The sequence below is a fragment of the Onychostoma macrolepis genome, chromosome 20, assembly GCF_012432095.1.
Source record: "Onychostoma macrolepis isolate SWU-2019 chromosome 20, ASM1243209v1, whole genome shotgun sequence".
Taxonomy (NCBI): Eukaryota; Metazoa; Chordata; class Actinopteri; order Cypriniformes; family Cyprinidae; genus Onychostoma; species Onychostoma macrolepis.
In genome coordinates, this window is record NC_081174.1 from 7433161 (window position 1) to 7438576 (window position 5416).

General features: G+C 36.7%; 1 protein-coding gene across 2 annotated transcripts in view; it reads right to left on the reverse strand.

The window, feature by feature from the left end:
* becn1 (beclin 1, autophagy related) overlaps positions 1–5416 on the reverse strand; it is an 87106-nt gene that overhangs the window by 80437 nt on the left and 1253 nt on the right. The gene's annotated exons all lie outside the window — the stretch shown is intronic.

Consider the following 5416-nt stretch of genomic DNA (forward strand, 5'->3'; position numbering starts at 1 on the left):
CATCTCGACTTCGTTTTTCATTTACATAACTCCTGGCATAAATTAAGAAATGACTGTCGTTTAAAAAAAAAAAAAAAAAAAATGAAGCTTGAGTCTTTTTGGTTTAAATTTCTCGTGGCCACGTCACGAGATATTAATGGGTAAACAAACCAGCGTGACCATAGCAACCTGGGATTATCAGAGATGTATTTATTAATATTTTATTTTTAATTAAGAAATTATACAAAAAAAAACAAAAAAAAACATTAAATTATTATATTAACACCATCACGGGGTAATTTTACCCATGGCTGTTTTTCAAATAGGCTACATAATATATTTTCAATTAAAAATATCCAAGTCTTACAGTCATTGACTTTTACTAAAATTGTGTTATTTACAATCCCCTGTTTATTGTTAAAAAAATTGTTTAGATAAAACCAGAACAAAAATGGGGCATTTATACCTATAAGCGCCATCGGGACAAATTTATAATAATTCCTGTCATCACGTTCAAATGAAGATGTTTTAGATGTTTATTCCTCTACTCATAAATGTTCAAACTTTGGATTAAATATTAATTTGTGTTTGCAATTTTTTATCGTTTATGGTTCGCTACTGTGTTGCTTATTTATTCCTGAAAAAAAATCTGAATTATGCTGTAATGAATAAAACAATTTTTATGATTACCCCAAGTTTATTGGTTTTGTTCTCTTATTCAAATGATAAATTATATAACTAAACAAATTAATTAATTAGGTGAAACTGTGCACTTGAATTTGCCATTGTACATCCTTTGCAATGTGGTGAATTAGTATTGCTTATAATAGTCTATTTAGGGTGTTTTAGTCATTTAAATAACATGGGTTATCTTGAAACATTTTATTAGCTATAATATTACAACACCCAAATATGTATTTATTTCCTCGTAATTCTCGTTGTCATTGCAGGCTGGTTTATATTCATCATTAAGAAAAGTGATTAGTGTAACCTGCTTAAAAATAGCTGTGAACTTAAAACAACAGGACAAAAACATAGCTGATGACTAAAAATAATAATTTTATGACTCTAGACATTGTGAAGACAGTGGCATAATACAGTGACATACTACGTTTTTAGCCATATCAAAACAGTAGTCATGGCATGGGTAAATTTGACCCGCTGGCACTTTTAGGTATACAGCGACCTCTGGTGGTTGAAGTGTTAACCATAGGCTACGTACTGGACTGTATCGCTTATGTATGCACATGTATGTAAATGTTACATAAAGTATATTAAAACAGGCCGACAAGAAAACATTTTTATCCATCCCACAAGTCTTGTAAGTCCATGTATTTTATTAGTATTGGTAATATTTTTATATTCGTTGTTAATGTAGGCTATTTGATTTATTTTCCCTTCATTTCGATCTCTTAACGTTCAGGGCTGTATAATAATAATAATAATAATAGCCTAATATACACATATATTACATAAAAAGACACGATCAACGGACTGTGGGATGGATAAATATATTTGATCAATCTCTGATAATCCCAGGTTGCTATGGTCACGCGGGTTTGTTTATGCATGATTAAACTCATGGCCACGACATACAGTATTATCACGTTCCCACGACTTAATATCTCGTGGCCACGACAAAACTAAACCAAAAAGACTTTATCTTTTTTTTAAACTTCCAGTGACAGTCATTTCTTAATTTATGCCAGGAGTAAATGAAAAACGAAGTCGAGATGGATATGAAGCTTGAGTCTTAGACCTTTTTAATGATGTATAGTTTGTGAAGTTAATTGCATTCTTTTACATTAAAACTAGCAGTAACTCTGAACTACTGTAAACAAAGAGCGCTGTCAGGTTAAGAGATTTTAAACAAGCACTATTAATGCACATTTAGTTAACCAGATGAAACAATACACATTTTAATGCTATAAAAGTGCGCACACATTGAGAGAAATAAACAGCAGATGTTCATATTAACAACTTCTTTAATTTGAGCAAACGCTGCTAATACACATATACATTTGTTAATAAAACGAAGCATGCATGTTTTAAAGCTAGTGAATAAAAGGAAACGATCCACCCGCATGCCTCTGCTCAATGACGGTGCCTGGATCAGCTGTGATCTGCGTCTCGGGCCGATGACGTCACTTCCAGGGAGGCATGCCCAGGCCTGTTGGACACGCCCCCGTCCCCTGACTCCACCCCATGTCAAAACAGCGCCACAAAGTGAGACGCAGAAACGTGAAGCGCAAAGGGAAAACGGTATCGCAAGCTCAAACTTGACTGAAACGCAAAATAAAAGCTGCATTGCAAATAAATTAGTAGATATGGCCATGGAAAATATGTATTGCAAAATCATTGCTTTTGCTCTGTTTTATTTATATTTTGCAATTCTTTATTTTTGTTTGCAAAACTTATTTTCTTCTTGCATTAAATTGACTCCATAAGAACCGCTCTAACCGGCACGCTGCACTCACGTTCAGTATATCAGCTGCTCTGCTGCTCATCAGTTCTATTTAATACAAACTCAATTTGTGAATTGGTCATCACTTAATTACTGTATTTCATAAATCTTATTATGGTCCTTAACACACATACATTCATCTTTTAAAAATAAATAAAATGAGTAATACTTTAATTTGCTCCATCATTTGTTTCAAAAACTATAAGGTAGCCTCGGTTGAGAGTACCGGTGATCCGAAAACCGTTGCAACCGATTCTTGACTCGAGAACTGCTCTAGCAGTGGCCATGTGCGTTCACTGCACTCATGCCCAGTCTATCAGCTGCTCTGCTAGTGCTCATCATCAGTTCTCTCTTTACAGCAGTTCAGTCAATGCACTGTAGTAACTGAATAACTCAGGATATTGGTTTATTTACTCAGAGGGAGTGTCAGACACGTTTAAAAACCGAATAACTTATGCAATTTGTGAATTAGTGCGTATTGGAGATGCGAACCGTTTCAAACGATTCAGTGAACTGGTTCGACCAGTTCACCAAGAAGATTCGGTTAAATAGAACGATTCGTTCGCGAACCCGACATCATTATTTGCGAATGCATGTTTATCAGAATTCAGTCAATGAGTGCACACACTGAACATCTCTAGAGTTCTCTGCAGAGACAAATCAAAATGCCTCTGAATGGACATTGCATTTATAAGCTCAACAGGAACGTGTGTGATTGGTTATAATGCTCAACTCTGCAGACCGTGCTCAAAAAGAAATCTGATGCAATGTAACAAATGAAACTATGAAGTGCCACAATCAACCCTTTTCATTCATTTCACATGTTACGGTACTGTCAAACATAAAGAGTGCATGACAAAGGATTAGAGTCCAAGTAAGATCTTTTTAATAAACCAACATGAAGGAAACAAAAATATCTGCAATCCAAAACAACAGCAAACACTGAACTGAAGAAGACACAGGGATTAAATACATGGGGAAGGTAATCAGGAAGAACTGAAACAGGTGTGGAGCTAATTAATCAAAATCCATGGCAACAAACTAGGCAGGAGAACGGAAACACAGAAAACTAAACCAAAACAGAGCATAAAAGTGACAGTAATCTCAATGAGGACTCCCATGATAACACTCCTTGTTGCCAGCTCACGCACCTGGTCAGACGTTTTGTCAAGCTTGGGCTCCGCGGCAATGTTTGGCTCGGTCACATCCATTAGCACAGACTCGTTGATCGTGGCGAGTACAGGCTCCAGTATCGGTTTTAGGCATGGGCAAACGGGGCAGCCCCGTTTTTTCATGACACGTGGGGGGCGGCACAAGCACTTGAAAAAAAAAAAAAAAAAAAAAAATCATCTGCGCCGCTAAGCGGTTTTCTATTATCTATCATATTATCTATCATATAACTGTGCGGCAAATTGGCGCCCCTGCTTGTTGAGAAGGTACCGAGCACAGAAGCTGTGTGAGAAGTGGAAAGGGGAGGGGGGTGCGGCCGCGGGGGACAGTTCACCTCTCTCAAATTAGTGGGACAAGTGGGCTAAAGTCAGTCACACCCAGGGGCGCGGGAAGTGTTTTTTTTTATGTGGGCAACTGTTTAATTGTTGGGAATATTAAAAAAAAAAATCGGAGTGTCTATTAAAGTACAAATAGCTATGTTGCTGGCAGAGGCTATTTACATTAACTCCACCCACAAATGTATGATTGGGATAGTCAAATATGCAAAAGACAGTTACTAGTTGTCAGATTCAGTGGTGCAGACGGTAAAGTTTGCAATACACTTCTTTTGACACGATCGACCGGGGTTCGAATCTGCCTTTTGGCGAACTTTTTTTCTCCCTTTTTAAATTTCAAATCACATCAGAAAAGCTTTTATTTTTTAATAAAAATGAAGGAAATAATCAAAAAGTTGAACAAAGTATCGGGTAGGGTTAGGGTAGGTGTAGAGAGGGCTTTTGTCCCAATAAGGTGGCATCCATTTAATAATTAGAAATAAAATTTAAAAATTACACTCAATAAGTTATTGCATACTATTTTATAATGGGCGCTCAGAGGGGGTCTCGCCCGGGGAGTAATTCAATGTAGAACCGCCACTGACAGGCTCTCTGTCTGCGGTGGGCTCTGGCTTACTATCCATGTAGCGGAGTGATGGCTGGCTGGGCTCTGGGTCAGGAGTGGGGCTGGTGAAGTCCTCCTCGGTGGAGCAGACTGTGAATAAAGATCCATTGTTCACCAGCTCCGACTCCACAAACGGTATTCAAATTCAGTATCCTTTCTGAATACAGACACCAACCCATCCCTGCACTTCACATCTCCTGCACAGCCTGGAAAGTAACATTTATTTACATGATCTGCCATTTTTGCTGTTGTTCTCGCTTGTTTCTTCACAATACCTGCAGAACTTCTGATTGTTCGGCTGGCGGCTGGCCTATTAGTTATCCCAACTGTTACATCACAGTCTGTGTTATGTTCGGATTCGCCTGTTTTTCAGTGGTCTTTTTTATTCACGAGATTTACATAAGGAGGAAACAATGGTGTTTGAGGCTCACTGTATGTCATTTCCATGTACAGAAAAAAAAATAAAATAAAAATCCTAGAACGTAATTATTACTAATGTTGGGGGAACATTTTGTGTTTGCTTGGCTTTGCCTGTGTGTGACATGTCAATTTAAGATATTTATGATGTCATTACACATATCTTTATACTAGTCAAATAATAATGATATTGATAATTATTTATATAATTATAATTTGAAGTCAGAATGTTAATTAATAATTATCATTTTGACTATTCAAATTATAATTATGATTCATAAAGATACAACTGTTATTTCAATCTTCATTATGACAAGTCAAAATTTAAGAATACTTAAATGTAACTGTATTTTACCTACATTATGACTAGTAGAGCCAGGTGTATTAAATGCTAAAACGGCTTGCCATACATACCACTTACGTCAAAAGAACGGAACTTCAACAGAT